The 12,023-nt window shown below is 44.2% G+C and overlaps 1 long non-coding RNA gene across 1 annotated transcript; it reads right to left on the reverse strand.

The window, feature by feature from the left end:
* Window positions 1–1,870: 1,870 nt before the first annotated feature.
* Window positions 1,871–8,099, reverse strand: LOC129404826 (uncharacterized). Its single transcript, XR_008630160.1, has 4 exons — window positions 8,080–8,099; window positions 7,375–7,455; window positions 6,090–6,158; window positions 1,871–5,070 (listed from the first exon to the last, which is right to left on the reverse strand). It is a non-coding gene; the product is annotated as an uncharacterized LOC129404826 (long non-coding RNA).
* Between the last annotated feature and the right edge of the window lie 3,924 nt (window positions 8,100–12,023).

Here is a 12,023-nt window from a genome sequence, read left to right on the forward strand (position 1 = left end):
CAGCATTCTCTGAAGTAACATATACTCCCAGGAGCAAACCCAAAGTTCCTACACCTCCTCCCTGATGCAAATGTCTTCTCCCGCACTCGTGTCTATCCACTGAACTCCTCCTCTCCAAGGCCCAGCTCGCCCTGCCATCCCATCCCATCCACACGGCGGCCTTCTTTCTCTGAACCACTGGAGTACTCACTGTATCATTTGCACATGATCTTCCCATGTAAACACTAGCACACTTTTTTTAACAGACACAGTTTTTGTGAGTCATTTTCACAAAGTCCTTTTTAAATTTTATATTTTAGTAACTATAGAAAATTTCAATGGAATTCTCTTTAAAAAGTTTCCATGTCTGGAGCTAAAGAGATAGTACAATTTGTAGGACCTTGTCTTGTACACAGCCAACCAAGATTTGATCTCCAGTATCTCACACGGTCCCCGGTTCACTGCTAGAAGTAGTTCCAGAGTGCAGAGCCAGGAGTAACTCCAGAGCATCTCCAGCTGTGCACCCCTACACACACAGCAAAAAGGTTCCACATCTATATGTAAATTTATATTTGGAATCTACAAGCAAAATAATATAAATAGAGTCCATTAAATTTCTTAAACACTGGTAGGCAAACAAGGACTGTCTGGACAGATTCTAGCCCTCAAGTCTGGAAGTATAAAGCCTTAATACTTTAATACTGCCAAAGCATTGGATCAAGCCTAGCAGACGTCCACAAATGTAGACATCTTTGCAACACTTGTTAGATGATTTATGGCCTTCTAACTTCCAAAGTCTTTGAAATGTAAGACTACAGCCCTAGATATGAACAAGACTGCCTTGGGCCACACCAATAGTACAGCGGGTAGGGCATTTGCCTTACGTGCAAATGACCTGGGTTTGATCTCTGGCATCCCATATGGTCCCCTGAGTAGCACCAGGGGTGATTTCTGAGTGTAAAGCCAGGAGTAACCCCTGAGCAACACCAGGTGACGCCCAAAAAAGAAGATAGGCAACAAAGCATAACAACAGTATTAGCACTATCTCTGCCTTGACTTTACATCATATCACAATATTTTTACTCGTATGACAGTGATGTTACTGACATCAGTCACATTTATCACCGCTTTTAAGTTTTAAGTATCTTAAACTTGCCACTTAGATCACCTCTGCTAACAGCCTTCCATTCTAAATGAGAATCTGGTAACTCTCCCCAGTGATCATTCAGCTACCAAAGGTAGCTGACAGCTCTCAGGTGCTGACAGCTCTTTCTCAGCATTCCATATTTCTCAGTGATCATCAGAGGCCATTCCATAATGATCATCTCCTGTGCACAGTGCAAAAAAGTTTCAAGCAGCTATCATTAAAAAAACAAGTAACTATTCCCAAGTTTTAATTCAATGATCTTGCTGTTCAATGAATTAATTTTAAAAGCACACATTACTATGTGACAAGTTTGGATTCTTTTAATTTCCATAACTGTATTTCAATGTAACTGGCATTATTTGTAGATATGCATTTTAAGCACCAAAAATTCTTATTCTGATAAGGGATTAGAAGCATAAAAAAATCATAAAAAACCACGATCCAAGGAGCTAGAAAGCAAAACACCCTGCTTGGCTTATTGATCCAATGAGAGAATTAGCAACACTTTATTGAGTACCTATTGTATTAGTCTGAGCAAGCTGAACTGACTGTTTTTAACCAACCAAAATGATGATTTCACACCGTCCAATCTGATGACAGGCCCAACATATAAGCCCACTAATAATGAATGAAAATATAGCTGCACTGTAAAGGTCACTGCCTGGAGGAGAAGTGAGGACGGATTAAGTGGTAAGAGGAGGCCAGCACACAGAAAGAAGATGTCAGAAGACAAAGTGACCAGAGGGGATTACCCACTTAATTATCCCAAATACAAATGACCCAAATAAACTGCAAGTCTTATTGTTTTCTATGACCTAACAGTGATCAGAACCCTTTCCCCAAAACATTATTAATACGTCATTTCTCCCCCAAATTCCTTTAACATAATCTGCTACTTTATACTAATAAGCCAACTTTAAAATAAAGATTAAAGCCAGAAATACCGACTTATATTTATATGCCACATCCATGTGCCTAATGTTCAAATGGCACTTTATAACTTCACTGTAGAACTGTCATCCTGTTGTTCATCAATTTGCTCGAGTGGGTGCCAGTAACGTCTCCATTTGTCCCTGGCACATGCCAGTGTAGGCTGATGGCGTATTGGGGGATCTCTCAGGGTCAGCTGAATGAGGACCGTCATTGTTAATATTTTTGGCACATCAAGTATGCCACGGGTAGCTTGCCAGGCTCTCACTTTATAACTTACAAAATAATTTCACAGCAATGACTCTACTTGATCCGATTCACATCCTTGCATAATTTGTGAGGGATATCCCCATTCTCCAGATTATACAACATACACCACCCAAAACAACTCAGAACCCCAGAACTAAAATTTAAAAAATGGAGGAAAAAGGGAAACATATAGCTTCTCTCCAGTATTGTTCCTATGACTACAAAGGTGTTGCGTGAACGTTCTGCAATCGGAGGCGCTGAGATAGGAACGCGGAAGAAATATTCACTGATTGGAGGACTAAGGCTCGCTCTGGCTCTTAGCAAAGGCAGAGGGCCTCGTGGACCTCCTTTTATTGATCATGGTACCTCTAAAGGGCGCAATATAGTGACTTCACCAAAGGCATCAAAAAATGTTACAGGGAGAACATTGAGACAATGGAACATATTGTTTCCTTGTATGGGTAGGCCTATAGCCTCGGGAAAAGAATACAGAACTGAGAAGGGAAAGATACAAAACCGAAACTGAAACCTACAGGCACCTGGATACAAAACCGAAACTGAAACCTTCTTCAGGCACCTGGATTTACATCCCAAAGACTAGGCTGTGCTTGCCACTTCAAATACAAACTGGGCAGGCACCTGAAATCTGCATCCCAAAGACAAAGCTGGGCCTGCACCTGAAATCTACAATTTACAATATCAAAGGTCAGGCCTGGCTAACACCATCTGCATGTCAAAGACCAGCCAGGCTTCTGTGAGAGAAGGAAAAACTGCTCTTTTCAGTATTCTGAAATTATTTTTCTGAAGGCAGCTTGAAGGGGGAAAATGTTCAGCTTCATCCAAACCAGTCAGGACACACGAGAAGTCTCGCCCATTTTCATGGGTCCCTATGTTCCTGTCCGTAGTACGGTACAGTATACATGGGCTCACCCTGATAGCTCAGTCCAGCCCCAACACAAAGGCATGAGAAATAATACGCTTTCCACATTTCTCACATTCAATTTCTCTCTAGTATGAAATCGCTGGTGCTGATGAAGGCTGTCTCACAGTCCTTACATTAATATGGTTTCTCTCAAGTGTGAATTCTCCTATGAGTACACGTAAGTGTTAAGGCTATCCTACTACTGTATTATGCCTTATGAATGTCAGGCCTTCCCAGACTCCTGACATACATAAGACTTCTCTGCACTGTACGTACCCATATGTGTTATAAGGGAAGATGATCAAATGAAGGACTTTCTATATGCCTTGCGTTTCTAAGGTTTCTCGACAGTGTGCATTCTATTATGTCTAGTCAGCTCTGAGTATCTGAGAAAGATCTACCCACACTCCTGACATACAAAAGGCTTCTCTCCCAAATGAGTTCTCCTATGTACAGTGAGCACTGAGCATGAGCTAAAGGCCTTCCCACATTCCTGACACTACTAAGGCATCTCTCCAGTATGACTTCTCATATGCTGAGTAAAGATTGACTGCTGAGTGAAGACCCTTCCACAAACTTAAAAATTATGAGGCTTCTCTCCAGTGTGAATTCTCCTATGTACTGAAAGATAGGAGGACATGCTGAAGGCCTTCCAAAACTCCTGACATACATAAGGCTGGGATTTCTACTATGTACAGTAAGATACGTGGATCTGCTAAAGGTCTTCCCACACTCCTGACATACAAAGGGCTTCTCTCCAGTATGAGTATTCATATGCCTATTAAGGGCTCATAAATCACTGAAAGCCTTTCCACATGCCTTAAGTTTATGAAGTTTCTTGCCAGTATGAATTCTCCTATGTATACTAAGAACTGAGGATCTGCTAAAGTTCTTCCCCCACTCCTGACATATATAAGACTTCTCTCCAGAATGAGTATTCATGTGCCCTTTAAGGGCTGCCCATCAAGTGAAGGCCTTTCCATATGTCTTACAGAATCACTGTTTCTCTCCAGTGTGATTATCCTTGTGCACAGAATGGCTTCAGTGATAAGCAAAGACCTTTCCACAGTCCTGACGTGAATAAGGTTTCTCTCCAGAATGACTCTTTCTGTGATGAAAGAGATCAGAGGAGCAAGTTTAGGCCTTCCCACAGTCCTGCCATGAGTAAGTTTTCATTCCTGTATGAATTTCCCTGAGGCCATCAAGTTGTGAGGACAAGGTAAAGGCCTCTCCACATTGCTCACATGCATGAGGTTTCTCAGCAGTGTGAATTCTCTGATGTATAATACGTTTTGAGGGGGAAGTGAAAGCGTTCCCACAGTCTGTAAACATAAACAGTTTCTCTCCAGTTTGGAATCTTTGCACTGACACACTGCGATGATACCTGCCTCAAAGTTTGTTCTCCCTGGTAACGATCCTGGGGATTCTGTCTACTGTAGGTTTCTAAGGGAACATTATTCTTGGACAGGGTCAGTACATGGTGACTTTCCTTATGCCAATGTCGGAATGTGGGACTCACTATAAACAGTGCTCCTCTCCCACATTCCTGGGGCTGCTGCCTTGAGGTGTTTGTGTCCAGAAACTGAGGAGAACAGACTGTGAGGAACTTTTCCCAGGTGAGAGGTTCTTCACAGTGAGGTCGCTCTCTCCACACTGATATCCCTCAGAAGACATTAGCCTTTCTCAGCATCCCCATGGAGCAGAGGGCGGGATTGCTGACTTGGAGATATTGTCACAGAGTGCAGGATCAGAGACATTCCACTGGGGTTGGCTGCTTCCTTGTACAATGCACAGGAGGATTCCAATTACTGCTCCATTCCTTTATAGTCTCTGTGAAAAGAAACTGCGGCCAACATTTCCACCACTAGGAATGCAATTTATGACAGGTGGATGGATGTTCTATGGGATGACCCAATGTTTCCACATAATGAAGGCTGCACAATCATTAAATTGTTCAAATATTCTCAACTCGATAAACATATACATAAAATGGACATAGGACTGTCTGCAGAATGCCAAAGAAGTAGTTTCCAACAAAATAAAATACACCCGAGTCTGGGTTTGTTTGTAGCACAGTGTGGAGCCCCTATCCATGTGTTAAGGCATGGCTACAATCCTACACAGCAAGATGGACCATGGGGGCCACTGAAAACATTTCACAACAAACAAATCCTCTCTAGGATCGAGGTTTTTTATTCTTTTTTGGTTTGTAGTTTGTATTTATTTTGAGAATGACCACACCAAGAAGTGACAAGGATCACTGACGGTGAGTCCCACGGAACAGTGCTGGGAATAGAGTCCAGGTTTCCAGCCTGTGGAAGGCAAGTCTGCCCCAATAATCTATCACTCGTGGCAACAAACCAATTCTTTTAAGCAATTAACTCTTGTGCCTACTTTCAATCCAGTGAAAAATCACAGTATTTCTTCTAAATACTAGTAGGAATTCGTTTAAGAATGCTAGAACAGCATTAAGAATGCTAGGACAGGTTATGAATGCTAGAAGAGTGGGGAGGGCATTCCCACTGCATTTGGTGGACCCAGTTTGAATTCTGGCATCCCAGATGGTGCTCTAAGCACTTCCCAGAGATATTCCTGAGAGCTGAGCCTGAAGTAACTAGTCAGCATCACCGTGAGAGAATGAAAAAGCAAGAAATATGAATAATAATAACCAAAATTATATCCTTCGATTTTAAAAGGACTGATTTTAGCATCCACTAAGACTCTGGACCCTCTACTCAAACATTAGGCTACAAAGTTCCACCCTGCAGTGGCCAGACCTCCACTTTCAAGTCACATTCTTCTTCCAAGGAACTATCCTGCCAACATAATATTATATTCAATATGCAAATCATACCGACTCACTCGTTTTTGGTGACTCAATTCCCAAATCAAATTGTTGCAGTGAAATCCCCTGAAGCTGTGATTTCCTTTCTGAAATCAAACATAAAACACAATGGAAGGGTTAGTAATATTGGGACTGGAGTGATAGCACTGTGGATAGGGCATTTTCCTTGCACAAGACCAACCCAGGTTCGATTCTCAGAATCCCATATAGTTCCCCAAGCACTGCCAGTGGTAATTCCTGAGTGAATGATCCAGGAGTAACCCCTGAGCATTGCTTGGTGTTATCCAACAAAAATTAAAAAAAAGAATCAGTAATGGAAAGTATTTGAATGACGTCCATTGTGGGGAATGCTAGGAGCAGCTTGCAAATCCACAAAGGAGCCTTTTCAGTTTTGCTTTTTATCTAGACCTGGTGATACCTGGGAACATATGAGATGTCAAGTTTTCACCTGTGTCTGCCATGTGCAATGCAACTACCCTTCCTGAGGTATCAGCTCTCTATCTCAAATCAGTATTTTATCGTAGGCTCATACATTCATTATGTAAACAGAAAAGCAAAAGAAACTTCTTTTTTACTTCTTATTTTTTTGCTTTTTGGGTCACACCTGGCGATTCAAAGGGGTTACTCCAGGCTCTGCACTTAGAAACTGCTCCTGGCGGTGCACAGCGGATCATATGGGATGCTGGGAACTGGACCCGGGTTGGCCACATGCAAGGCAAGCACCCTAACTGCTGTATTATTGCTCCAGCCCCACAAAAGTTGTGTCTTAGTGGATTAGATAGAACAGCAGGGAAGGCACTTCCATCACATGAAGCTGACAGGGTTTGATCCCTGAATACCACCAAAAGTAACCTCTGAAAACTGCCAGGAATAAACACTGAAAATTCTGAGCCCTACAGCCAAAAATAAATTTAATATACTGCCAAAACATTCTAATGATCTGAGGGCAAAAATAAGCATGACACAGAGAGAAGAGTGGTAAACAGATTCCCCTGAAAGGGTATACCACCAGTGCAGGCTGTACAAGAAACCACTGAAGCACAAACAGGGGGCCAATGGCTGTGAATCCCATGAATATTGTACATTACCTGACAGATAAGGAAAAATGACAACAAAGCCAAGAAAGGAAAGCACAGGATCATTCTATGACAAGCAGTTCGTGAAATAAAGGGCATCGTGAGCATGAACAGACACCTGTATCCAAGAGCCCGAGGCCTCCATGGTCAGCAGCGTGACTCACATGAACTCAGGCATCCACACACTTCGCAGGGCCCGAGCCACAAAGGGTCCTCAGACACTCACCTGCACACATGCCTCTTCTACCCCACCTTAGGGCTCCTCCTTCAAGCCAGGAGATCACCGCAGGCTTCACCCCAGAAATCCCTGTCCCAATAGAGAAATGATATTGGTGACAAGCCAACACCATATGTCTCAAACAAAATTAAGCTAATTCCTAAAAGAGCTTGAACAGAAACTCTGATATCCCCAAATTGGTAGTTATCAGTCACAGAAGTCCCAAGTTTTAAATTCAGTCTGAAATTGTTATGCTGAAGCCCCCCAAAAAGCACAGGAAGTGACTCCAAGCACTGAAATACAACAGAAACTAATGGCATGAGTCCCTAAAAAGAAAGTGAACTTATGCTCAGAGCGATAGTCCAGCAGGGCAGGCACCTGATGACGCACAGAGATAGGTTTGATCCCTAGCAACCATAAGGGCCAGGAGCAATGCCACAAGAAATTCCTGAATATACAGCCAGAGTTATCCCTGAGCACTGCTGGGTATAGTCCCCTAAAATAATCAAAACTGAAAAAAATAACAAATGAAGTTGCAGGTCAGGTACAATAGAATACGTGCCATATAGGTGCTGAGCCGGTTTAGTCCACAGCACCCCCATGGGCCCCTGTGGTCGTACAAGAAGTAGATTCATTTAGCAATGGAACGAACTATTCACAGAAAGCTGAGGGATAGTACATCACGTGGGGGCCTTTCCCATGCTCTTGACTGACCTGGGTAGATCCCCTGAATCCCAGCAGCAAGCCTGATAATTGCCAAGTGTGGCCAAATAACAAAAACAGAAAAAGAGAAATGAACATATGAAAGTTATCAACATTGCTGTCAATAATCCTGAGCCATCAGAACAACTGTCCCTGGGGAACACAAAGCCCAGCCCTGCTCCCAGGCTGCTCTCACCGAAGGCCCGTAGGTGGTAACAGGTCTCCAGTGGCCCTGAGCACATACGCTGTGGGATAACAACAAATACAATAGAAAACAAAGCGGCAGATGGAGTTACACTACAGAGGGTCTGGGGACAGTGGGCAGGACTGTCAATCCCCACTGTCCCATCTGGTCCGGCAAGCACTGCCAGCTGCAACATTGAGTGCAGAGCCAGAAGTAACCAAAGAGAATCACTCGTTGTGACCCTCCCCTCACCTCACAAAACAAAAGTGAGTGCCCTGCCACAGAGGCGGGGACGGGTGGTGGGGTATGGAATGAGGGGGTGGGAGGGATATTGGGATCATCGGTGGTGGAGAAGGGGTACTGGTGGATGGATGGGTACTCGAGCATTGTATGACTAAAATACAAGTAGGAAAATATGTATATCCGTGAACTGTACCCTCACGGTGATTCACTAATTAAAAAATTTTTTAAAAAAATTTAAAAAGGAAAATGTTGCATAGATCAAAGTACAGTCACTTTGCAAAGACAATTACTATAAGTGAAACAGATATAAAGCACACAATCATTCCTGTCCTAAAATATAATGATCACTAAATGTTGCTCAAAAGAAAAAAAAAAACAAATGAAACTGAAGACAGTCTTGAATCCATGCCACCTGATAGGGACCCTGAGATCTGGTAGGAATAACTGAACACTGAGATAGAAGTACTCAGAGAGCACTGCTTGTTGTGGCTAAATCCAAATAAAAGGAAAACAACAGACAAGGACAAAGTAGCCTCAAATAGCAAAGAGTCGGAGCACTCAGGCCAGGAATTACATCCCAGAACTCCTTCCTGAGGCGGGTGGAATACAGACTAGAGACTGAACACAATGGCCACTCAACACCTCTATTGCAAACCACAACACCTAATCAGAGAGAGAAAACAAAAGGGAATTCCCTGCCATAGTGGCAGGGTGGGGTGGGGGGAGACGGGACTGGGGAGGGGGTGAGGGATGTTGGGCTTACTGGTGGTGGAGAATGGGCACTGGTGAAGGGATGGGTTATTGAACTTTGTATGGGGGAAGCATGAGCACAAAAATGTATGGATCTGTAACTGTACCCTCACGATGACTCTCTAATTAAAAATAAACTAATAAAAATATTTAAAAAAAAAAAAAAAGAACTCCTTCCTGAAACTCAAGAGACAGAGACCCTAGAAACCGGTACGTGCCTGTTACTGCATCATGTCACCACATTGTTCTCCTCCCACCTGAAACAGTGTGTCAGTGGCATGTCACCATTGTCTGCAGCTTCTGTAATTCCCAAGGATTAGCAGGTGGCTCCGTGGAATCACCTGGAAGAGAAGTCAGACCTATGAGCTCCAGAATGGAGCACAATTCATGGGCCTCATGATGATGGCCCAGCATCACCCTCAGGCCAGCTCACAGACCCACTCAGAAAGACATCCCCGGATGTTCCTTCCTCTCCAGGTGACAAAGAAGTGCGTTGTAATCCACGATGCCATTCGCTCTCATGGAAGGTAAAGCAAGCAGCTGACCTGCTGACCTGTTCTTAGGGCTCTTGGGTCTACCCTAATTGAAAATTCTATAATTTCTGAAAAAAGATATATAGCTGAATAGTTAAAAATCAGATCCCAGAGTCAGATCAATAAAACACAGGGAAAGGTGGGCACTGGCCTTCTACACAGCTACCGGGGTTTGACCTCCCTCATCCATACCGTCCACAAACCCACCAGGCGTAATTCCTGAGTGCAGACTCAGAAGGAAGCCCAGACTACTGGTGGATGTAATCCCAAAGCAAAATCACACACTCAAGAATAGTGAGTTGTGTACTTAGTAGGAAAAAGTACATTTACTATCACAACTTCCTGGAATTTAACCAGAGTAAAACCCTTTTTATGATGGCCTCAGTGATAGCACAGAGCATAGGGTGCTTGCCTGGCATGTACTTCAATCAACTTTCAATCTCCGTCAGATGGAAACGGTTCCCACGTCTTGCAGGAGGTTATCAATGAGCAGAGCCAGGAGTGACCCATTAGCATCGAAGGCATGACCAACTGGAAATGAAACTATTATACTGTGGCAGTCTGCTTCTAAGGCCAGGGCCTGCACTCCTGACCTATCTCTTACACCAGAATCCAAATTCTACATAAATCCTGTGAACCTTCTGATAAGAACAGACTGGCATGCCGGTGGAGGCTAGGACATGGCCCAACTGGTAGAGTTCATGGCAGGGCTGCGGACACCTGGCAGCGCCTGGTGTGACCCTGAGCTGAAAACAGGCTGTGATTTCCAAGGATTGCATCTGTCTGACTCAACTTTACACCCTGAATACCTGAGTACTGCTGGATTTGAGATCGCCACTCCCCTCCCCTCCGACAAAGGCACAGAAAAAGTAGTCTGCTAACAGATATGTGTGAAATCCAGCAATAAATCTCAAGGCTCAATTCTTTGGTTTATTTTTGGGCCACACCCTGAGATGCTCAAAACTTACAGGTCAAGTTTTCACAGATTATGTCATTTTACTCATTCAGTTATGTGATCCTGTGTAAGAAAAGTAGGTGGAACATACATCTGGCCCAAAAAGAAATCTAAATGATGAAAGTCTATAATTTTTCTCAAAGACTCCAACCCCTTTGTTTCCTCTGACAGCATCTTGTTGGAAGTTTTCCAGCATGTTCACATCTAAGAACTTCCAATGAAGGTATGAACACAGGGGCAGGAGAGAGCACCCCAGGCTGGAGCACATGCTGGTCATATGAAACCTCGGGGACCTTCACCAGTACCCACTGGCACTGCTAATGTGAACAGAGCAGGGCACAACCCTCAAGCACTGCCAGGTATGTCCTCAAATCCCAGCCCGTCTGCTCTCCAAGTAGTGAGATAGACCAGGGAGAGTAGCTCAATGGCTGAGCACCTCCTTTACTGGTGGGGGACACGGCACGGCTCCCCTACATCCAGAGACACATGGACAGAGGGGAAGAGTCCCTGATCAACTCCAAGTTTGTAGCATAAAGGGGGAAACAAAAAGATGAGGTAGGAGAGAAGCCCACAGCAGCCAAAAAGAGGTTTGGGAGACACCAGGCAGTGCTCAGGGAACCCTATGCAGTACTGGAGAACAAACCCCTCAGCCGCATGAAAGGCAAGTGCCCTGTCTGCTCTCCTACTGTTCGGCTTTTCTTTCTTTGCTTTGCTTTTTGGGTCACACCTGACGATGCACAGGGGATATTCCTGGCCCTTCACTCAGGAATTGCTCCTGGCGGTGCTCAGGGGACCATATGGGATGCTGGGAATTGAGTGCAGCTCGGCCGCGTGCAAGGCAAATGCCCTGCCAGCTGTGCTTTCGCTCCAGCCCCCTCAGCTTTTCTTTCTTTGTGGTTTTTGGGCCAGATCTCTTGATGCTCAGACACTCCTATGGGGTATGGGAGGATTGAACCCAGGTCCGTCCTGAGCAAGACCAACACTGTCCTGGCTGTACTAAGGCTCCCGCCCCTAGAGTGATACATCTAAAACCTAGTGCAACAGGTCCCTGAAAATCCCATTTCTGCAAGTACTCACCAGAACAGAAAGGGCAGCCTCTCGTCCTGGAGAAATACCTCCGTCAATGAGGGATTGCTCTGAAACCTAACAGGGGAAGCAGAAATTATTTTTCTGGGGAAAAATAAAATCAGAGTTAGCAGAGATAGTAAATGGATAGGATGCTTTTTGTTCAAGCAGCTGAGCCCGGGTTAATATGCAAGAGCACATAGATTTCCCCACCCCAGCACTGCCA

This window comes from Sorex araneus, chromosome 5, assembly GCF_027595985.1.
Source record: "Sorex araneus isolate mSorAra2 chromosome 5, mSorAra2.pri, whole genome shotgun sequence".
Classification (NCBI taxonomy): Eukaryota; Metazoa; Chordata; class Mammalia; order Eulipotyphla; family Soricidae; genus Sorex; species Sorex araneus.